Raw genomic sequence first — 24,733 nt, forward strand, 5'->3', positions numbered from 1 at the left:
CACCCCAGTCTGGGTCCTGGCGCCAGTGATGTGATGGACATACAAGCTGCAGGCGGGTAGTTCAAAGTTTGTAAATAAAGCATGCTTTCCTCTATTGGGGATGACCACACCGCTGCCCTGACATGTTTCTCCACCCAGAATGCAGGGTGGTTTATTCAGCGGGAAAGCATAAGTGTGGGTGGAGAAACATGCCAGGGCAGCGGTGTGGATATCCCTGTGATCCCCAGTAGAGGAATAGTGGTTTTAATGTTATTATGGCTACATACACCAAAAGAGCTTTTTTTCACATAAAGTAGGACCTGTCTCAGGAACTCTATTCCTACTGTACAGTATTAGGACTATTCTTTAATCATGTGAAAATAGAGAGCTCCTCTGTCTATATAACATACTGTAGAAATGATACAAATGTAGTAAGTACAGATATTTATTAGTACAGTAATAGCAAATCTCAGAATATAGAAGACAAAGAGCTGATTCTGAGTGGACGCTGCTGCGTCTGAGTATGCGTCTTTTGACTGCGTTTCTTATAAGCACTTCCTTGGTGTGCAGCTGTGTGTCTGTGCAAGGACTAAGACGTCCCCTTTGGGTCATCTTTAGATGCTGAAATCCAACAAAGTACATCTTTAGACATTGGTGACATCATCAAAATTTGTTGCAGCCCCTTGCTGGGTGCAGATTGTCTATCAGAGTATGGCCTCCAGTCTGAGTGATGAAGCGCCTGGGTTGACAATCAGTTTTGCGGCACTCCCGCAACACTCCCATAACATGCCCAGAAGTGTGTACTTCTATGTGCAGAGCCACCGACTTGTCACAACCTTGTCACAACCTGTATGTCATCCAATAGATTTCATACACCGCGCGTCTAAATCACTGCTCCGACCAGATTTCGGAACTTGTGAGTGGTGGGCCCAGGTGCAAAAATATAATTTGGGTCCCCCTCCTCAACCTTTACCTAAGTTCACAATATGCCACACAGCAGTGGGTGATAGGGAGAGGCAGAGTGTGACAGCGTATGGGAGGGAATGGCAGAGAGGGAGAATTGAATGCAAGAGGAGGCAGTGGGTGACAGGGGGAGGCAGTGGGTGACAGGGAGAGACATTGGATGACGGGTACAAGCACAATGTTCTGTGCAGTGCAGAGAACAAGGGGCAGGAACAAAGCTGCCTCTGCTCTGTCTGTGACAAGGGCCCCCTCACCTTGTGCTTTCCTCAGTTTGGCACTCGGTCAGGCAGACTCTGACAGTGACAGTTACACCAGTTGTGAACTGCTTTTAATTCACAGACAGCAGTGAATTGTACAGCTGTCTGTTAATTAGAAGGCAGTATGTGGCTGTGATCATCAACGCTGATAGATGGCAGGACTCCTCTATCAGTCCAGGCACACAAGTTCAGCCCTGCTTTTCTAAGGTAATGGGAAGGTCCCTCAAGCAGCGGGGCCCACTCTGCTCTCTGCACTGGGCCATTCATTCAACATGATCGGAAGGTGGGGTGGGGCACAAATCATTGCTGGTCTGGGCAGCAGTGGGTCCTTTAGTCCTCAGGGTCCCAGTGGCACCTGCTGCACCAATGGAAGTAAGTATACTGGGATTTTCATGCAGGCATGGTAGCAATACATCACTGAACATCGGCATTGCATGCTACTCGAAATCAGGCCCAATGTGCACATATACAAAGGAAAGAAAACAAGTATTTAAAAAATAAAGTTCTCATTGCATTAAAAATATGGGTTTAGCTTTAACCGATAAGGTGAACTTTATTAAAATGGTTATACAACCTAAGTTGTTATACAGTATGTCTTCCATAACCAGACTCGGACTGGGCCACCGGGGAGCCGTTGAAACCACCGGTATGCTCCACTGATTTTTGCCCATGCCGTCTTTTGTGTGAGGGCGGGGCCTACTGTAATAGTGTGGAGCCCGGGTAGCAGCGCCGCAGTGCAAGGAGCCGACTAATTATAGTAAGAAGTTTGTCGTGCCGATAGGGGCTCCTGGGAGGGAGGCAGCACACACCAGCTGAGAGGCAGGAGAGGTGCACGCTGCACTCACCCTCCCCCCCCCCCCGTCTCCGACACAGGAGGAGCAGCAAAGCCCGGGCAGCGGTGGCGATTAGATCCCAGATCCCACGCAGAGTCCGACTGAGGGGCAGGAGAGGCACACGCTGCGCTCTCCTCCCTGGCCCACAGACACGGGAGCAGCAGCTGGAGCAGTAGAATAGCCCGGATGGCAGCAGTGAGTAACTTGCACTGTGTTTACAAATGTGTAACTGGTACTGGGGGGGTCATATGTGTAACTGATACTGGGGGGGTCATATGTGTAACTGGTATTGGGGGGGCATATGTGTAACTAGCACTGGGTGGGCATATGTGTATCCTGCACTGTAGGGGCATATGTGTATCCTGCACTGTGGGGGGCATATGTGTAACTGGCACTGTGGGGGAAAATGTGTAACTGGCACTGGTGGTGGCATATGTCTATCCTGCACTGTGGGGGGCATATGTGTAACTGGCACTGTGGGGGAAAATGTGTAACTGGCACTGGTGGTGGCATATGTCTATCCTGCACTGTGAGGGCATATGTGTAACTGGCACTGGGGGGGGGATATGTGTATCCTGCACTGTGGGGGCATATGTGTAACTGGCACTGGGAGTGGCATATGTGTAACTGGAACTGGGGGGCTTTTGTGTAACTGGCACTGGGGGGCATTTGTGTAACTGGCACTGGGGGGCATATGTGTAACTGGCACTGGGGGGACATATGTGTAACTGGCACTGGAGGGGCATATGTGTAACTGGCACTGGGAGGCATATATGTATCCTGCACTGTGGGGGCATATGTGTAACTGGCACTGTGGGGGCAAATGTGTATCCTGCACTGTGAGGGCATATGTGCAACTGGCACTGGGGGGCATGTGTGTAACTGGCACTGGGGGGCATATGTGTAACTGGCACTGTGGGGGCATATGTGTAACTGGCACTGTGGGGGCATATGTGTATCTGGCACTGCACTACTGGGGGCATATGCGTATCTGGCACTACTGGGGGCGTTTGTAACCCAGGCGCATATATTACTGCTCTCCCGATGTAACCCAGGCGCATATACTACTGGTTTCTTCAGGTGTAACCCAGGTGCATATACTACTGTTCTCTCCAGGTGTAACCCAGGCGCATATACTACTGTTTTCTCCAGGTGTAACCCAGGCGCATATACTACTGTTTTCTCCAGGTGTAAACCAGGTGCATATACTACTGCTCTCTCTCGGTGTAACCCAGGGGCATATACTACTGCTCTCTCCCGGTGTAACCCAGGCACATATACTACTGTTCTCTCCCGGTGTAACCCAGGTGCATATACTACTGTTCTCTCCAGGTGTAACCCAGGTGCATATACTACTGTTTTCTCCAGGTGTAACCCAGGCGCATATACTACTGTTTTCTCCAGGTGTAAACCAGGTGCATATACTACTGCACTCTCTCGGTGCAACCCAGGGGAATATACCAGAGCTGTAACTACCTGTGTGCCAGGTGTGCCTGGCACACAGCGCAGTTGCCCTGAGGGCGCACGGCCAGCAGCTTGTAATGAGTCAAATTGACTCATTACAAGCCGCCTGTTCTATGCTGTGCGCCGCAGCTGCCTATGGACGTTGGCACATGAAGGGCGGCTCTGCGTGCACAAAAAAAAAGTGAGGCACCCGCTCTCGAGTCTCTACCCACCTGCAGGAGCTATTCCCTCCCCCTGCTACGTTGCTCGCTCGCTCACTCACCCGCCCGCCCCCCATGACCGGGGGTGGCACGGCACCTTCATGCTCAGGGCAAAACTGCAGAAGGGGCTTCCCCCAACACACTGGCTGACGTATCCCCAGCGCGTCATGACTGGCGGCGGCAATGTGGGCTGATTAGGCTGTGAAACCTCCCCGCAGCAGGCTACTCTCTCTCTCTGCGCGGTGCTTGTAGTTGTAGCTGCGACAAGAGCACCTCTGCCTGCTTTACCAAGCCCTACCTGACACCGGCACCAGGAAACAGACCAAGGTCAGTGAGCGGGGAGACGGGGAGGGGGGGGGGGCTCTTCCACTAGGAGTGTTCCCCTGTGGCCAGCTCCGATCTCTCCCTGTATGCCCACATTTGAGAGCGTTCCCCAGTCACCAATGGTTCGCCTGGCACTGGCTCCTCACCCGGTGGCTGTTTGATAAAACTGTGGGGTGCCCTGTGCAAGGTGTCCATAGACCTTCCCAGTCAGTGTGTGACTGTGTGTGTCCCATTATTATAGGTACCACCAGCCTAACCCTTCCCTCCACTCCTGCAGCTTAACCCTAACCTCCCTTTCCACAGCCTATCCCCAACCCCCCAGTGCTTAATCCTAACCTCCCCTCCCTGCAGCTTAACCCTAACCCTCCCCGCAGCTTAACCCTAACCTCCCCTCCCCTGCAGCGTAGCCCTAACCCTCCCCTCCCTGCAGCGTAACCCTAACCTTCCCCTCCCCGCAGCGTAACCCTAGCCCTCCCCTACTGCAGTGTAACCCTAACCCTCCCCGCAGCATAACCCTAGCCCTCTCCTACTGCAGCCTAACCCTCCCCTCCTGCAGCTTAACCCTCTCCTCGACTCCCGCAGCCTAACCCTAACTCCCCACAGCGTAACCCTAACCTCCCCTCCCCGCAGCGTAACCCTAACCTCCCCTCCCCGCAGCGTAACCCTAACCTCCTCCCCCAGTACCTAACCCTAACCTCCCCTCCCACTGCCTTACCCTAACCTCCCCTCCCACAGCCTAACCCCAACCTCCCCCCCAGTGCCTAACCTTATCAGACGGTGGCTGTGGAACATATAATATGCCATGTCTGCACTTTTTCACCTAAGGGGCTCAATATTTAGGCGGGAGAGTGGGGGTGGGCTGACGATTTGCCTAGGGTGCTAAAAAACCTTGCACCGGCCCTGGCAGGAGGAGAGCATCAGCGCCGGAGGCAGGGGAGGAGGAGAAGGGAGGGGGACTGGAACCGCAGCAGCGCTATGTAATTGGTAGTAGCGCCACTGCAGCAGTCCCCTCTCCTTCCGTATTGGCTGCCCGGCACTGCTGTGAATGCTGGGATGTGCTTCCCTCATCCCAGCATTCACAGCGGCGGGCAACCAATGCGGAAGGAGAGGGGACTGCTGCAGTGGCGCCACTACCAATTACATAGCGCTGCTGCAGATCCAGTCCCTCTCCCTTCTCCCCTGCGGCTGTCCAGGATCTGCCAGCACGAGGAGCCTGACTGCCAGCGGGGAGAGATGGTAAGTCTCTCTCTCTCTCTCTCTCTCTTTCTCTATCTCGTCTGCCACAATGTGTAAAAAGGGACGCTGTCTGCCGTAATGTGTAAAAAGGGGGACGCTGTCTGCCGTATTGTGTAAAAAGGGGGACGCTGTCTGCCATAATGTGTAATAAAGAGGACGCTGTCTGCCATAATGTGTAAAAAGGGGGACGCTGTCTGCCGTAATGTGTAAAAAGGGGGACGCTGTCTGCCGTAATGTGTACAAAAGGGGGACGCTGTCTGCCGTAATGTGTACAAAAGGGGGACGCTGTCTGCCGTAATGTGTACAAAAGGGGGACGCTGTCTGCCGTAATGTGTACAAAAGGGGGATGCTGTCTGCCGTAATGTGTACAAAAGGAGACGCTGTCTGCAGTAATGTGTAGAAAGGGGATGCTGCCTGCTGTAATGTGTAAAAATAAGATTTTACTTACCGATAAATCTATTTCTCGTAGTCCGTAGTGGATGCTGGGGACTCCGTCAGGACCATGGGGAATAGCGGCTCCGCAGGAGACAGGGCACAAAAGCAAGCTTTTAGGATCACATGGTGTGTACTGGCTCCTCCCCCTATGACCCTCCTCCAAGCCTCAGTTAGGTACTGTGCCCGGACGAGCGTACACAATAAGGAAGGATCTTGAATCCCGGGTAAGACCCAAACCAGCCACACCAATCACACCGTACAACTTGTGATCTGAACCCAGTTAACAGTATGATAACAATGAAGTAGCCTCTAAAAAAGATGGCTCACAACAATAATAACCCGATTTTTGTAACAATAACTATGTACAAGTAATGCAGACAATCCGCACTTGGGATGGGCGCCCAGCATCCACTACGGACTACGAGAAATAGATTTATCGGTAAGTAAAATCTTATTTTCTCTAACGTCCTAGTGGATGCTGGGGACTCCGTCAGGACCATGGGGATTATACCAAAGCTCCCAAACGGGCGGGAGAGTGCGGGTGACTCTGCAGCACCGAATGAGAGAACTCCAGGTCCTCCTCAGCCAGGGTATCAAATTTGTAGAATTTTACAAACGTGTTCCCCCCTGACCACGTAGCTGCTCGGCAAAATTTTAAAGCCGAGACCCCCTCGGGCATCCGCCCAAGATGAGCCCACCTTCCTTGTGGAATGGGCATTGACAGATTTTGGCTGTGGCAGGCCTGCCACAGACTGTGCAAGCTGAATTGTACTACAAATCCAACGAGCAATAGTCTGCTTAGAAGCAGGAGCACCCATCTTTTGGGGTGCATACAATATAAACAGCAAGTCAGACTTTCTGACTCCAGCCGTCCTGGAAATATATATATATATATCTATTTTTAGGGCCCCGACAACGTCTAGCAACTTGGAGTCCTCCAAGTCCCTAGTAGCCGCAGGCACCACAATATGTTGTTTCAGGCGAAACGCTGACACCACCTTAGGAAGAAACTGGGGACGAGTCCGCAGTTCTGCCCTGTCCGAATGGAAAAACAAATATGAGCTTTTTTTTTTTTTAAGACAAAGCCCCCAATTCTGACAATCGCCTGGCCGAGGCCAGGGCCACAACATGGTCCCTTTCCATGTGAGATATTTCAAATCCACAGATTTGATCGGTTCAAACCAATATGATTTGAGGAATCCCAACACTACGTTGAGATCCCACGGTGCCACTGGAGGCACACAAGGGGCTGTATATGCAATACTCCCTTGACAAACGTCTGGACTTCAGGAATTGAAGCCAATTTTTTCTGGAAGAAAATCTACAGGGCCGAAACTTGAACCTTAATGGACCCCAATTTGAGGCTCATAGACACTCCTGTTTTCAGGAAGTGCAGAAATCGACCTAGTTGAAATTTTTTCGTGGGGCCTTCCTGGCCTCACCCACGCAACATATTTTCACCACATGTGGTGATAACGTTGTGCGGTCACCTCCTTCCTGGCTTTGACCAGGGTAGGTATGACCTCTTCCGGAATGCCTTTTCCCTTAGGATCCGGCGTTCAACCGCCATGCCGTCAAACGCAGTCGCGGTAAGTCTTGGAACAGACAAGGTCCCTGCTGGAGCAGGTCATTTCTTAGAGGCAGATGCCACGGTTCCTCTTGGAACAGACATGGTTCTTGCTGAAAGCAAATCCCATCTTAGCTCCCGAGGCCATTAGTCCTCTGTGAGCATCTCTTGAAGTTCCGGGTACCAAGTCCCTCTTGGCCAATCCGGAGCCACGAGTATAGTTCTTACTCCTCTACGTCTTATAATTCTCAAAACCTTGGTTATGAGAAGCAGAAGAGGGAACACATACACCGACTGTTACACCCACGGTGTTACCAGGACGTCCACAGCTATCGCCTGAAGGTCTCGTGACCTGGCGCAATACCTGTCCCGTTTTTTGTTCGGGCGGGACGCCATCATTTCCACCTTTGGTCTTTCCCAACGGTTCACAATCATGCGGAAAACTTCCCGATGAAGTTCCCACTCTCCCGGGTGGAGGTCGTGCCTGCTGAGGAAGTCTGCTTCCCAGTCGTCCACTCCCGGAATGAACACTGCTGACAGTGCTATCACATGATTTTCCGTCTAGCGAAAAATCCTTGCAGTTTTGACCACTGCCCTCCTGCTTCTTGTGCCGCCCTATCTGTTTACGTGGGCGACTGCCGTGATGTTATCCCACTGGATCAATACCGGCTGACCTTGAAGCAGAGGCCTTGCTAAGCTTATAGCATTACAAATTTGCTCTTAGCTCCAGTATATTTATGTGGAGAGAATTCTCCAGACTTGATCACACTCCCTGGAAAAAAATTTTCCTGTGTGACTGCTCCCCAGCCTCTCAGGCTGGCCTCCGTGGATACCAGCATCCAATCCTGAATGCCGAATCTGCGGCCCTCTAGAAGATGAGCACTCTGTAATCACCACAGGAGAGACACCCTTGTCCTTGGATATAGGGTTATCCGCTGATGCATCTGAAGATGCGATCCGGACCATTTGTCCAGCAGATCCCACTGAAGAGTTCTTGCGTGAAATCTGCCGAATGGAAGCGCTTCGTAATAAGCCACCATTTTTTACCAGGACTCTTGTGCAATGATGCACTGACACTTTTCCTGGTTTTAGGAGGATCCCGATTAGCTCGGATAACTCCCTGGCTTTCTCCTCTGGGAGAAACACCCTTTTCCTGGACTGTGTCCAGAATCATCCCTAGGACCAGCAGACGTGTCGTCGGAACAACTGCGGTTTTGGAATATTTAGAATCCACCCGTGCTGTCGTAGAACTACTTGAGATAGTGCTACTCCGACCTCCAACTGTTCTCTGGACCTTGTTCTTATCAGGAGGTCGTCCATTTTCTTTGAAGACGAATCCTCATTTCGGTCATTACCTTGGTAAAGACCCGGGGTGCCTTGGACACTCCAACGGCATCGTCTGAAACTGATAGTGACAGTTCTGTACCACGAACCTGAGGTACCCTTGGTGAGAAAAGCAAATTTTGGGACATGGAGGTAAGCATCCCTGATGTCCCGGGACACCATATAGTCCCCTTGTTCCCAGTTCGCTATCACTGCTCTGAGTGACTCCATCTGGATTTGAACCCTTGTAAGTGTTCAAATTTTTCAGATTTAGAATCGGTCTCACCTAGCCTTCTGGCTTCAGTACCACCCTATAGTGTGGAACAATACCCCTTTCCTTGTTGTAGGAGGGGTAATTTTATTATCACCTGCTGGGAATACAACATGTGAATTGTTTTCAATACTGCCTCCCTGTCGGAGGGGGACATTGGTTCAGCAGACTACAGGAACCTGCGAGGGGGGAAACGCCTCGACATTCCAATCTGTGCCCCTTTGATACTACTTGTAGGATCCAGGGGTCCTGTACGGTCCCAGCGTCATGCTGAGAACTTAGTAGAAGCGGTGGAGGGCTTCTGTTACTGGGAATGGGCTGCCTGCTGCAGTCTTCTTCCCTTTCCTCTATCCCTGGGCAGATATCTTATAGGGACGAAAAGACTGAGGCTGAAAAGACGGTGTCTTTTTCTGCAGAGATGTGACTTAGGGTAAAAAACGGTGGATCTTCCAGCAGTTGCCGTGGCCACCAGGTCCCATGGACCGACCCCAAATAACTCCTCCCCTTTTATACGGCAATACATCTTTGTGCCGTTTGGAATCTGCATCCCCTGACCACTGTCGTGTCCATAAACATCTTCTTGCAGATAAGGACATCGCATTTACTCTTGATGCCAGAGTGCAAATATCCCTCTGCGCATCTCGTATATATAGAAATGCATCCTTTAAATGCTCTATAGTCAATAAAATACTGTCCCTGTCAAGGGTATCAATATTTTTAGTCAGGGAATCCGACCAAGCCACCTCAGCTCTGCACATCCAGGCTGAGGCGATCGCTGGTCACAGTATAACACCAGCATGTGTGTGTATACTTTTTAGGATATTTTTCTGATAAGCATGTGAGCGCCTTATCCACCCTGAGGGGTGTTTCCCTAACTTCTGGCGGGAAAGGGTATACCGCCAATAATTTTCTATCGGGGGAAACCCACGCATCATCACACACTTCATTTAATTTATCTGATTCAGGAAAAACTACAGGTAGTTTTTTCACCTCACACATAATACCCTTCTTTGTGGTACTTGGAGTATCAGAAATATGTAACACCTCCTTCATTGCCCTTAAGTTGTGGCCCTAAAGGAAAATACGTTTGTTTCTTCACCGTCGACACTGAAATCAGTGTCCGTGTCTGGGTCTATGTCGACCGACTGAGGTAAATGGGCGTTTTTACAAGCCCCTGACGGTGTCTGAGACGCCTGGACCGGTACTAATTTGTTCGCCGGCCGTCTCATGTCGTCAACCCACTAGCAGCGTGTTGACATTATCACGTAATTCCATAAGTAAGCCATCCATTCCGGTGTCGACTCCCTAGAGAGTGACATCACCATTACAGGCAATTTGCTCCGCCTCCTCACCAACATTTTCCTCATACATGTCGACACACACGTACCGACATACAGCACACACATAGGGAATGCTCTGATAGAGGACAGGACCCACTAGCCCTTTGGGGAGACAGAGGGAGAGTTTGCCAGCACACACCAAAATGCTATAATTATACAGGGACAACCCTTATATAAGTGTTCCTCCCATATAGCATTTAATATATATGTATATCGCCAAATCAGTGCCCCCCCTCTCTGTTTTAACCCTGTTTCTGTAGTGCAGTGCAGGGGAGAGCCTGGGAGCCTTCCCCTCAGCCTTTCTGTGAGGGAAAATGGCGCTGTGTGCTGAGGAGAATAGGCCCCGCCCCCTTTTCGGCGGGCTTCTTCTCCGGAGATTGTGAAGTCTGGCAGGGGTTAAATACATCCATATAGCCTCAAGGGCTATATGTGATGTATTTTTCGCCATACAGGTATTCTACATTGCTGCCAGGGCGCCCCCCCCCCCCCGCGCCCTGCACCCTCCGTGATCGCTGTGGGAAGTGTGCTGACAGACAATGGCGCACAGCTGCAGTGCTGTGCGCTACCTGAGGAAGACTGAAAAGTCTTCTGCCGCCTGGTTCCGGACCTCTTCAATCTTCAGCATCTGCAAGGGGGTTGGCGGCGCGGCTCCGGGACGAACCCCAGGGCGAGACCTGTGTTCCGACTCCCTCTGAAGCTAATGGTGTCCAGTAGCCTAAGAATCCAATCCATCCTGCACGCAGGTGAGTTGAAATTCTCTCCCCTAAGTCCCTCGATGCAGTGAGCCTGTTGCCAGCAGGACTCACTGAAAATAAAGAACCTAAAAACTTTTTCTAAGCAACTCTTTAAGAGAGCCACCTAGATTGCACCCTTCTCGGACGGGCACAAAAACCTAACTGAGGCTTGGAGGAGGGTCATAGGGGGAGGAGCCAGTACACACCATGTGATCCTAAAAGCTTGCTTTTGTGCCCTGTCTCCTGCGGAGCCGCTATTCCCCATGGTCCTGACGGAGTCCCCAGCATCCACTAGGACGTTAGAGAAAAGGGGATTCTGTCTGCCGTAATGCGTAAAAGGGGCTCTACCTGGTGTAGTGGCGCTACTGTGCAGCGTAATTTGAATACTGGAGACTACTGTGCACCGTAGTATGAATTGGTATTATATTGTGGTCACGCCCCTTCCCCATGAAGCCACGCCCCTATATATTTTACACACGCCTGCGGCGCGCACTGCCCCTGTCATATGGGGGCGCGCCAATGCCGTTTCTTGCACACAGCGCTAAAATGCCTAGTTACGGCACTGGCATATACTACTGCTCTCTCCTGGTGTAACCCAGGCGCATATACTACTGTTCTCTCCCGGTGTAACCCAGTCACATAATCTACTGTTCTCTCCCGGTTTAACCCAGGTGCATATACTACTGCTCTCTCCCGGTATAACCCAGGCGCATATGCTACTGCTCTCTCCCGGTATAACCCAGTCGCATACAGAACAGCTTAAAGTGGGCAGCGAAGTAGAGCTCTTTTTCTTTATATACTATTCTAGGTGGCGCCTATAATGGTTGGCCACTGCCCTATGGTCACGTGGCCGCACCCCTTCCAGCATATGGCAGCGCCCCTTAGTGGGCCCCTGTAATTGCATTTCCCTGGTAGGCTCTTCATGCCACAGTCCGACACTGTGCATAATACCCAGTTTTCCTTCCTCTACATATATTCTGTTAAATTGACGGCTACAGTTTGTGTCCTCTCTGATCTGGATGGACCGTCGCCCTCACATTAAACTGTATACTTGAGCTTCTGGTGGCTTAGCCTTATAAATGATACTATTTTGCATCACAGTTCGCGCATCTTTGGGAGTGGGTACAGGTTGGGCAGTCAGATGATTTACCTTCATTATTTATAGCTATGACGCGCCAAACAAGTCCAGTTCCCTAAAGACGCGCCTGTTTTCTATGCACCCTGGGCCCTAAGTAATTGATTTCTTTTCTATATTCGTAGCTATTGGATTCCTTACACTCTGACCCATTGACTATGTTTTCAGTCCGTTTAAGTGATACTGATTTGACGCTAGGTAGTCCCCGAGAGGCCACCATGTTTATATGTTTCCAACAGATACAATTATTCACATTGCACCGAACATATCTCACTCGATTATCTAGATTTGGAGAGAGAGATTCCTCTATGTGTCCCAAATGCTCAGCAGCGGAGGGTACGTTTTGGAATCTCCTCTGGTACTGGCCACAGATTTCTTGGATAAAGTAACCTGGACTATTTCTTCCACAGGTGTGTCTCTCTCTCTCTCTCTCTCTCTCTCTCTCTCTCTCACTTATGGACCCTGCAGTGTGTCGTTTGGGTACCCTAGGTGACCAAAAACTTGCTAAGTTTCTCAAACGATATGTGCTTAATACCCTAGCTTTGGCAAAAGTGTGAATCCTAAGGGTTTGGATGGCCCCTCGAGATCCTGTGTTTAATAGTTGGGTTATTATGGTAAATAACACTTTTGGCCATGAGAAATGTATATAAACCAGTCGTAATACTCCATAAAATTTTGAGTGTACCTGGGTTCCTTGACTGGATTTCCCATAAAGCTCTGTTGTGCCGGCAGGCGCTTCCTTTCATGAATCCCCGTTTACCATTGGTCTCCCCGTCTACCACTGATGCTATTGCTGATCTATAACTAGGCCCACTGGATATTTCAGTCTCTTACATTATTAATGTAGAAACTGTCATGTTTTCACAATTTTTTTTTTACTTGTAATCTGCATTTCCATGTTGTGCCTTGCAACAGTTGTTTCTCATGTTTGGTATGTTGTTGTTATTTTTTATGTATTTATTTACTTACTTGCATTGTATAACTAAACCTCAATAAACATACCTTTTTTCTAAAAATATGGCTTATAGCTTCCTGTTTTACAATTCCATTTTCAGCAGCAAAATATTATTAAAACAAACCGTTATTGAAGGAAAATGTGCAAGTACAAAATAAGATAAGCATGTATGGGTAAAAACCCTCTTGGCCAGCATATATCAGATAATAATGGTATATATACATGAGTAATGTAGTATAATCTGTTTATATAAAGATTGCGTAATGTAGCCTATATTGTGGTAATGAGTGAGTTCAAAGATGGTAATTAGTTATGTAGTATGATTATAGATTCCATATATACATTAAACTGCTCAATTATTATCTCCTACCATTAAAATAATTATAGATTGAATAATGTAAGATTAATGTGGTACAAAACCAACTAGTCTCCTTGTGCTCTCCTTATTCACATAGACAGTCCCCACTCACTACTGTGCAGACGTATCCTCACACATCATTGCTGCAGTTGTGCAAATATCCCCTGTTGGCACACAAGGTCCAATGAGACTCTGCTAGAATCAGGACCTGGCGTGTGTGGAGCAAAGGACCATGGCATGGGATATGGCAGCTCACTCTTGCCATATGGTATATTATTGAGGCTAGATGTATGAGAACACATCCGTAAGTACCTGTTTCCATTGTTCTTAATTTGACTGGTACATCTCTTTCTTTAAAATGTTTCACAATAAAGGCTCAGGTCATGTTCTTCCCATAACACTCTGTTGTTATGCTGTTACCATTGGTGGATGGATGATTTGAGGTCTACGTGTGCACATGATCTGTACATGTCCGGATATGTGCCAGATCACTTGCAGTGCCTCCTAAGCTGCAGCCTGATTGCATACCTCCCAACTGTCCCAATTTTCGCGGGACAGTCCCATTTTTTGGGGACTGTCCCGCTGTCCCACACGCGGGCCGCAGTGTACCGCGGTGGGGGGGGGGGGGCAGTTGGGAGGCTCTGTCTCTCGCTGCCCTGCTTAGCAGAGCAGCGGTGAATAGACGCTGTGCGCATGCGCACAGCGTCTATTCAATGGAGACAGGAGAGGGTGCATCCCAGCGGCTCACAGAGCGCTGGGCATGCCCCCTCCGTGATGAAAATGGGGGCATGGCTTGCGATCGCGGGTCCTCCCGCGAAGCCATGCCCCTTTTGCACAGGCCATGCCCCTTTTCTCTTACGTCCTAGAGGATGCTGGGGACTCCGTAAGGACCATGGGGTATAGACGGGCTCCGCAGGAGATAGGGCACCTAAAAAGAACTTTTACTATGGGTAACTTTTACTGGCTCCTCCCTCTATGCCCCTCCTCCAGACCTCAGTTAGATCTTGTGCCCAGAGGAGAATGTGTGCACTGCAGAGAGCTCTCCAGAGTTTTCTGTTGAAAAAGAATTTTGTTAGGTTTTTTATTTTCAGGGAGTCCTGTTGGCAACAGGCTCCCTGCATCGTGGGACTGAGGAGAGAGAAGCAGAGCTGGCTTGTTACGTTGGGCACTGCTTCTAAGGCTACTGGACACCATTAGCTCCAGAGGGTGTCGGAACACAGGTCTCACCTGGGGTTCGTCCCAGAGCCGCGCCGCCGTCCTCCTTACAGATGCCGAAGATAGAAGCCGGGTGAGTATGAGAAGGCAGAAGACATCTTAGGCGGCAGAAGACATCAGATATTCATGAGGTAAGGCGTGCAGCGGTAAGCTGCGCGCCATTGCTCCCAGTCACACACACAGAGCAGCACGGAAGGGTGCAGGGCGCAGGGGGGGGGGGGCGCCCTGGGCAGCAATATTCCTCACTTTTGGGCAAATTCAGATAGATTAGGCTGCTGAGACAGTAAATCTAAGATCCCCCGCCATTTTAATAGAAAAGTCACTGGGACCGAAGCCCGCCGTCGGGTGGGCGGGGCTTGATCCTCAGCACTAACCAGCGCCATTTTCTCCACAGAAGCTGCATGCATGAACGCTGGCTCCCTGGTCTCTCCGCTGCTGAACTTCACAGGCTGGAAAAAAGAGGAGGGGGGCACATTAGCGACGCAGTGAGTGGGAATTGGTATATTATATATATAAAAAAGCGCTATCTGGTCATATTTTTTCCAGTGTTTTTAAGCGCTGGTGTGTGCTGGCATACTCTATCTCTGTCTCTCCTAAGGGCCTGGTTGGGGTTTTGTCCCCTTATAGGTTAATCCCTGTGTGTGTGGGGTGTCGGTACGTGTGTGTCGACATGTCTGAGGCGGAAGGCTTCTCCAAGGAGGAGGTGGAGCAAATGAGTGGTGTGTCCACGTCGGTTGTGCCGACTCCGGATTGGATGGACATGTGGCATATGTTGAATGCAAGTGTGGCATCTTTACACAAAAGGCTTGATAAGGCTGACTTAGGAGGGACATCAGGGGGTCAATCCTCGGATTGGACCGACTCACAGGGCCCGTCGGGTCTCAAAAGCGTCCCTTAACACAAGATACTATTACCGACACGGATTCTGACTCCAGTGTCGACTACGACGAAGTAAAATTGCACCCTAGGGTGACTAAAACCATTCAGTGTATGATTGTGGCAATAAGGGATGTGTTGCATATTGAGGATGAACCCTCGGTCCCCGACACAAGAATACACATGTTTAAGGGAAAGAAACAGATTATTAATTTTCCTGCATCCAATGAATTAAATGATTTCTTTGGAAAAGCTTGGGAGACTCCGGAAAAGAGACCGCAGATCCCCAAAAGAATTTATATGGCATACCCCTTCCCTAAGCAGGACAGGGAGATTTGGGAATCATCCCCCACTGTGGACAAGGCCCTGACGCGCTTGTCCAAGAAAGTGGCGCTACCGTCTCCTGACACAGCGGCCCTTAAGGACCCTGCAGATCGCAGGCAAGAAACTACCTTAAAGTGTATTTATTCTCATACGGGGGCTGTGCTAAGACCGACAATTGCGTCGGCATTGGTGTGTAGCGCAATTGCAGCTTGGACAGATGAGCTGACAGATCAATTTGATAATATGGATAAGGATACTATGGCCCTCATTCCGAGTTGATCGGTCGCAAGGCGAATTTAGCAGAGTTACACACGCTTAGTCTACGCCTACTGGGAGTGTATCTTAGCATCTTAAAAGTGCGAACGAAGTTTACGCAATATTGCGAACAAAAAAAACTTAGCAGTTTTAGAGTAGCTCCAGACTTACTCTGCCTGTGCGATCAGTTCAGTGCTTGTCGTTCCTGGTTTGACGTCACAAACACTCCCAGCGTTCGCCCAGACACTCCCCCGTTTCTCCGGCCACTCCTGCGTTTTTTCCGGAAACGGTAGCGTTTTCAGCCACACGCCCATAAAACACTGTGTTTCCGCCCAGTAACACCCATTTCCTGTCAATCACACTACGTTCGCCGGTGCGAACAAAAAGCCGTGAGTAAAAATCCTTTCTTCATAGCAGAATTACAGTGCGAACATTGCGCATGCGCTCTAAGCTGATTTTCACTGCAATGCGAAAAAAAAGAACGAGCGAACGACTCGGAATGAGGGCCTATATTCTTAACTCTAGCCCATATAAAAGACGCAGTCTTATTTATGAGGGATGCTCAAAGGGACATTGGATTGCTAGCTTCTAGGGCCAATGCCATGTCTATCTCAGCGAGAAGATCCTTATGGACTCGCCAATGGACGGGTGATGCGGATTCCAAAAAACATATGGAAGTACTACCCTATAAGGGTGATGTATTGTTTGGGGATGGGCTGACGGACCTGGTTTCCACAGCTACAGCAGGTAAATCAAATTTTTTACCATATGTTCCCCAACAGCAAAAGAAAGTAACACCCTATCAGATGCAGTCCTTTCGGTCGCACAAGTCCAGAAGAGGTCGGGGATCCTCTTTCCTCGCCAGAGGTAAGGGCAGAGCCAAAAGAGCACCTGCTTCGGCAGGTGCCTAGGAACAAAAGTCCTCCCCGGCTGCTCCAAAACCCACAGCATGACGCTGGGGCTCCCTTGAGGGAGTCCGCACTGGTGGGGGCACGTCTTCGACTTTTCAATTAGGCCTGGGTCAGTTCAGACCTGAATCCCTGGGTGTTGGAAATAGTTTCCCAGGGTTACAAATTGGAATTTGAGGAGGTGCCCACGCGCCGATTTTTCAAATTGGCCCTACCAGCTTCCACATCGGAAAGGGATATAGTGTTAGCTGCAATTCAAACGCTGTCTATACAGCAAGTGATAATCAAGGTTCCCCTGCACCAGCAGGGAAGAGGTTACTACTCAACCCTATTTGTGTTCCCGAAACCGGACGGTTCGGTCAGACCTATTTTGAATCTGAAATCCCTAAACCTGTACATAAAAAGATTCAACTTCAAAATGGAATCACTCAGAGCGATAATAGCCAACATGGAGGAGGGGGAGTTTATAGTGTCTCTGGACATAAAGGATGCGTACCTTCATGTCCCCATTTATGCCCCCCATCAGGAATACCTGAGATTCGCTGTACAGAATTGTCATTACCAATTTCAGACGTTGCCTTTTGGACTTTCCACGGCCCCGAGGATTTTCACCAAGATAATGGCGGAAATTATGGTGGTCCTGCGCAAGCATGGAGTCACAATTTTCCCATACTTGGACGATCTCCCGATAAAAGCGAGATCAAGGGAGAAATTGCTGAGCAGTGTGGCGCTCTCTCTGAGAGTGCTCCAGCAACACGGTTGGATTCTAAATCTACCGAAGTCACAGTTGATTCCGACAACTCGACTACCGTTCCTAGGTATGATACTGGATACGGAACAAATGAAGGTCTTCCTCCCAATAGAGAAAGCCCAGGAAATCCAGAACATGGTCAGAGACCTGCTAAAACCGAAAAGGGTGTCAGTTCACCAATGCACTCGAGTTCTGGGAAAAAGGGGCCAGAGTGTCTCTCCTGTGGTGGTTGCAAAGTGCTCACCTGCTGGAGGGTCGCAGGTTCGGAATTCAGGATTGGATCCTAGTTACCACGGACGCGAGCCTCCGAGGATGGGGAGCGGTCACACAGGGAAAAAATTTTCAGGGTCTTTGGTCAGACCAGGAGTCCTGTCTACACATCAATGTGTTGGAACTCAGGGCCATTTACAACGGCCTTCGACAAGCGGAGAGTCTTCTTCGAAACCTACCGGTTCTGATTCAATCAGACAATGTCACAGCAGTGGCTCATGTGAACCGCCAAGGCGGGACAAGAAGCAGAGTCGCGATGGCGGAAGCCACAAGGATTCTTCGCTGGGCGGAAAATCATGTAAGCGCTCTGTCGGCTGTCTTCATTCCGGGAGTGGACAATTGGGAAGCAGACTTCCTCAGCAGACACGATCTCCATCCAGGAGAGTGGGGACTTCATCAAGAAGTCTTTGCAGACATAACACGTCTTTGGGGAACTCCTCAAATAGACATGATGGCGTCACGCCTCAACAAAAAGCTTCGGAGGTATTGTGCCAGGTCTCGGGACCCTCAGGCAGTGGCAGTAGATGCTCTGATAACACCGTGGCTGTTCAGATCGGTCTACGTGTTTCCTCCTCTTCCTCTCATCACAAAAGTGTTGAGGATCATAAGGCAAAGAAACGTACAGACGATACTCATTGTCCCAGACTGGCCTCGAAGAGCCTGGTACTCAGATCTACAAGAGATGCTCACAGGAGATCACTGGCCTCTTCCTCTGAGGGAAGACCTGTTGCAACAGGGTCCCTGTGTATTTCAAGACTTACCGCGGTTACGTTTGACGGCATGGCGGTTGAACGCTGAATCCTAGCGAAAAAGGGGATTCCGGAAGAGGTCATCCCTACTTTAATAAAGGCTAGGAAGGAGGTGACGGTTAAGCATTATCACCGTATCTGGCGAAAGTATGTGTCTTGGTGTGAGACCAAGAATGCACCTACGGAAGATTTTCATCTGGGTCGTTTTCTCCACTTCCTACAGACAGGAGTGGATATGGGCCTGAAATTAGGCTCTGTTAAGGTACAGATTTCGGCCCTCTCGATTTTCTTTCAGAAGGAATTGGCTTCTCTTCCAGAAGTCCAGACGTTTGTAAAGGGAGTGCTGCATATCCAGCCCCCTTTTGTGCCTCCAGTGGCTCCATGGGACCTGAACGTGGTGTTGCAATTCCTAAAATCACACTGGTTTGAACCGCTTAACAAGGTTGAGTTGAAATTTCTTACCTGGAAGGTGGTCATGCTGGTGGCCTTGGCATCAGCAAGGCGAGTGTCTGAATTGGCGGCTTTGTCACACAAGAGCCCCTATTTGATTTTTCATGTGGATCGAGCTGAATTGAGGACACGGCCGCAATTTTTTCCTAAAGTGGTTTCTTCATTCCATATGAATCAACCTATTGTGGTGCCTGTGGCTACAATTGACCTGGAGGATTCCAGATCCCTGGATGTAGTCAGGGCCTTAAAAATTTATGTAGCCAGAACGGCTAAAATTAGGAAAACAGAGGCTCTGTTTGTCCTGTATGCTGCTAATAAGATTGGCGCACCTGCTTCGAAGCAGACTATTGCTCGCTGGATCTGTAATATGATTCAGCAGGCTCATTCTACGGCTGGATTGCCGGTACCAAATTCAGTTAAAGCCCATTCCACTAGGAAGGTGGGCTCTTCTTGGGCGGCTGCCCGAGGCGTCTCGGCATTACAGCTTTGCCGAGCGGCGACTTGGTCGGGGTCAAACACTTTTGCTAAATTCTACAAGTTTGATACCCTGGCTGATGAGGACCTAGCGTTTGCTCAGTCGGTGCTGCAGAGTCATCCGCACTCTCCCGCCCGATTGGATGCTTTGGTATAAACCCCATGGTCCTTACGGAGTCCCCAGCATCCTCTAGGACGTAAGAGAAAATAAGATTTTAAACCTACCGGTAAATCTATTTCTCCTAGTCCGTAGAGGATGCTGGGCGCCCGTCCCAGTGCAGAAACTCTGCAAGACTTGTATATAGTTGTTGCTTACATAAGGGTTATGTTACAGTTGGAATAGGTCTTGGACCGAAACTGTTGTTTTGTTCATACTGTTAACTGGTTATGTATGTTCCAGGTTACATGGTATGATTGGTGTGGGCTGGTATGAATCTTGCCCTTGGATTGCTAAATCCTGCCTTGTATTGTCCATCTCCTCTGGGCACAGTTCTCTAACTGAGGTCTGGAGGAGGGGCATAGAGGGAGGAGCCAGCGCACACCCATAGTAAAAGTTCTTTTTAGGTGCCCTATCTCCTGCGGAGCCCGTCTATACCCCATGGTCCTTACGGAGTCCCCAGCATCCTCTACGGACTAGGAGAAATAGATTTACCGGTAGGTTTAAAATCTTATTTTTCGTGAGCGCGCATGGCGAAGCCGCGCGCGTGTCCCTCCTTGGGCCAGGACAAAGTTGGGAGGTATGTGATTGACAGGTTGCGGACATTTGGGGATGAGGAAGGGGTGATGACTGCCAGCATTGCAGAAATCGGGTAATTGCCCCCTATTTTCTGCATACCTCCCAACATTTGTATTTGTGGAAGAGGGACCTGCCATGCCCAAAAAGTGGGGGGGGACCTCAGGAAAAGGATGCGGCCTCAGGAGAAGGGATGGGGTGTCATCACATGACCTCCATTTTCGTCATTGTGTGTGTGTGGGGGCAGGGCCGAAACTAGGATTTTTGTCACCCGGGGCAAGGTAGTCATTTGACACCCCCCCCCCCCGCAAAAAAATAAAAAAATATTTTACAATAAATAAATAAAAATAATAATAAAATAAAATAAATAAATACATGAATAAAAATATTATATATATATATATATATATATATATCTCTTTCAGAACTTTTTTACCTGAAAAATTGCCTTTTCTAACATAAATTTCATATCCAGGAAAAAGTGTCCCCATTTTACACAGTACGACAGGCAAGTGTCCCCATTCCCCATTTTACACATTGCGGCAGACAGGTGACCCCATTTTACACATTGCGGCAGACAGGTGTCCCCATTTTACACATTGCGGCAGGAAAAAGTGTCCCCATTTTACACATTGCGGCAGGCACGTGTCCCCATTTTACACAGTACGCTGGCAAGTGTCCCCATTTTACACATTGCGGCAGGCACAGGTCCCCATTTTACACATTGCGGCAGGAAAAAGTGTTACCATTTTACACATTGCGGCAGGAAAAAGTGTCCCCATTTTACACATTGCGGCAGGCACAGGTCCCCATTTTACACATTGCGGCAGGAAAAAGTGTTACCATTTTACACATTGCGGCAGGAAAAAGTGTCCCCATTTTACACATTGCGGGAGGCACAGGTCGCCATTTTACACAGTACGCTGGCAAGTGTCCCCATTTTACACATTGCGGCAGGCACAGGTCCCCATTTTACACATTGCGGCAGGCACAGGTCCCCATTTTACACATTGCGGCAGGCACAGGTCCCCATTTTACACATTGCGGCAGGCACAGGTCCCCATTTTACACATTGCGGCAGGTGGTGGAGGGAGAGAGAGAGAGAGAGAGAGGAAGGGAGAGGGGCTGACTTACATTTGAAGCGGTTCTCGCCGCTCTTCAGCCGCCTCTCCCTCCTCGTCCAGTCTGCGCGGCTCCCCCTTCTCCCTCCTCCGGCGGGGTTTCGTGGAATGACGCGTTTGCGCCGTGACGTCACGACGCAATCGCGTCATTCCGCGAAACCCCGCCCCCCGAGCTGGGCACTCGGGAGAAGGGGGTTTCAAAGTTATAAAAGTGCCGCGGCGGGTGTTAGGGGGTCTCGGCGCCCCCTCCAATCCGGCGCCCAGGTCGCCTGCCCCCCTAGCCCCCCCCTAGTTTCGGCCCTGGTGGGGGGGGGGGTGCCCAGCTCTTCCCGAGCAGCTGGGCAGCCCCCTGCTCACCTCCCCACTCTGTTTAGATGCTATGTGCAAAGCAAAGCAGCAGTGATCACTTGCTCTCCCAATTTCTCCCCCCCAGAGGGACACTGACCCACAGGTGGGACAGCGGGACAGTATCTGAATTCCGGGACTGTCCCGCTGAAATCGTGAAAGTTGGGAGTTATGTTTCTGGGAGTGCCGAGGGCCCGAGGCCAGTGGCTGTGTCCTTAGATGCAGATTCTCTGGCCCTGGCTGCATGAAAACGCAGTTTATCCTGAGTTACCTAAAGGTGCATACACACGGTGAGATTCGGGCTAACCCTGATTCTCACTATGGGGGTAATTCTGAGTTGATCGCAGCAGGATTTTTGTTAGCAAATGGCCAAAACCATGTGCACTGCAGGGGAGGCAGATATAACGTGTGCAGAGAGAGTTAGATTTGGGTGGGTTATTTTGTTTTTGTGCAGGGTAAATACTGGCTGCTTTATTTTTAGACTGTAATTTAGATTGCAGATTGAACAACCACACCCAAATCTAACTCTCTCTGCACATGTTATATCTGCCTCCCCTGCAGTGCACATGGTTTTGCCTAACTGCTAAAAAATGTCCTGCTGCGATCAACTTGGAATTACCCCCCATGTGACAGGGGCTAGGTCGGTATCGCAACAATATAATGACTGTGCTTGCGATACTGGTTTTGTCTGATTTTGGATTGCGTCGATTTTGACTATCTTTTCTACGAGATAGTCAAAACTGACTTCCCTGCATAGTCTATTTAGGCTTGCGATGCCGACTGCGGGGGACCGCGCATCAGCATTGCATGGGGATCGCAAGGTGACACTTTGACCTTGCGATCTGCACTAACTTTCCTTACGATTTTGACTATATAGTCAAAATCTTTAAAAAAAATCTCACTGTGTGTATGCAGACTCAGCTGACCGATGTTCCAGCAGAGTAATCAAGTGCTGCATCTTGGGCGTGGCAGCGGATCACAGAAGCCAAGTATTCATACAGAGCTCATATCTGGTTTTAAATACACCTGAACTATAAACAGCATGAAGAACAGGGGCTAATTCACAACTGAGGAAGAGACCTGGCTAGGAGTAGCTAGAGCTGGAATTAGCCACTTACTACATTAGTTAAGAGCATTTAGCAATAGAAAATAGAGAAAGATTTCTACAGATAAGGTGGAGCCGCATTTTTCTAATTCATTTATATGTTGTTACATTACACAGTATGGATACTGTTCAAGTGCATAACTCTGGACAATGTAAACAAAAAAGGAACAAAGGAACAACCAATAACTGATCATGCAGCTGAAGTTGGAAAATTTTGTATTTTCCAATGTGCAAAGTAACCTTTAAAATAGGGAACTCATACAGAGGCTTAGCATCTGCTTCCAATCTGTTGTCAGTTACAGTAAAAAGATACTGTACAGATAACATCTACAAGCTGACTGTCCAGCCACACGTCTGGGAGGCACAAGGTAGTAAGAGAGGCAGTAGATCAGTGATGGCTAACCTTGACACTCCAGCTGTTGTTGAACTACACATCCCAGCATGCCCTGCATCAGTTTTAGCATGGCCAAATAGCAAAACTGATGCAGGGCATGCTGGGATGTGTAGTTCAACAACAGCTGGAGTGTCAAGGTTATCCATCATTGCAGTAGATACTGTAGGTCCTGAGATGCAGGGACGTGCTGTGCCTCACCCCACCGCACGTCACTGCTGAGATGTGATTCAGGGAACCAGGGCAGTCACTTCACAGAGACCCACTGGGAAAACACCGAGGGCAGATTCTCAGCAGAACGCAATGACGATTTTCATGCAAATGGCCAGTATATTTTTACTGTGAATGTCAATAAGTTACACAGTTGTTAGTAAGGATGAGACACGCAGTCTCAGAAATGTGTTGGAAAAGCATTGAGCATTCCTGGGAAGTGACTGGGTGATGGCTATTAAGATGCACAGAAATACACTGGCTACATTCTGTACATCATCCCAACGTATCCAGTGTAGCCTGGAAGGCCCATGTCACTGAAAGACCCGGTTCTGGTGTGAGCGGTGACGACCCGGGAATAACCCGTGTTCGTAACCAATGTGTGAAAGGGAGTAGGGCAGTGGTTTCCAAACTTTTTTGAATCACAGCACCCTAGAATATCAGAATTTTTTTCACGGCACCCCTAGGCCAAAAATTTCTTATTGAGAAATTTAGAAAGAAATATTACATTAAGTAGATCGCGTTTATATGTCATCCTTAGGGTCAGTTGTGTGGTGAGGGACAAGATTTGCTTCTGTTTGGCCACATATTTTATGACTGGCAGCCACCAGCACTGGTTTTGCCTGTTATATTGACCATGAACAGGGCCGGCTCTAGGCACGTTCGACTAGAGCGGCCGCGCGGGGCGCCACCCTTAATGGGCGCCGCGCGCTGGCGCCGCCATAGTCTTACCTGGAGCCGGCCCTGTACACTGCAGGCAGCTCTCCCCGCCGTCCCCGGCCTTTCAAAACTGTGCGCTGCGCTGCGCGGCGCCGGCGTCTGACGTCAGACGCCGCGCAGCGCGCACCAAGCGGCCGGGAACAGTCGGTGGCCCTCAGGCTCAACAGCAGCACGTCCCCTCCCAGCGTCGCCGCAGGTATGTTGGGATCGTCGGGGCCGGGCACTGTGTGGGGGCACTGGCACTGTGTGTCGGGGCACTGGCACTGTGTGGGGGCACTGGCACTATGTGGGGGCATTGGCACTGTGTGGGGGCATATCTGCACTGTGGGGGCAATGGCACTGTGTGGGGGCATATCTGCACTGTGGGGGCACTGGCACAGTGTGGGGGCATATCTGTCGCTGTGGGGTCATATCTGCACTGTGGGGGCATTTATGAATCTTGCACTGTGGGGGCACTGGCAC

Source organism: Pseudophryne corroboree, chromosome 1 (genome assembly GCF_028390025.1).
Source record: "Pseudophryne corroboree isolate aPseCor3 chromosome 1, aPseCor3.hap2, whole genome shotgun sequence".
NCBI classification, from domain to species: Eukaryota; Metazoa; Chordata; class Amphibia; order Anura; family Myobatrachidae; genus Pseudophryne; species Pseudophryne corroboree.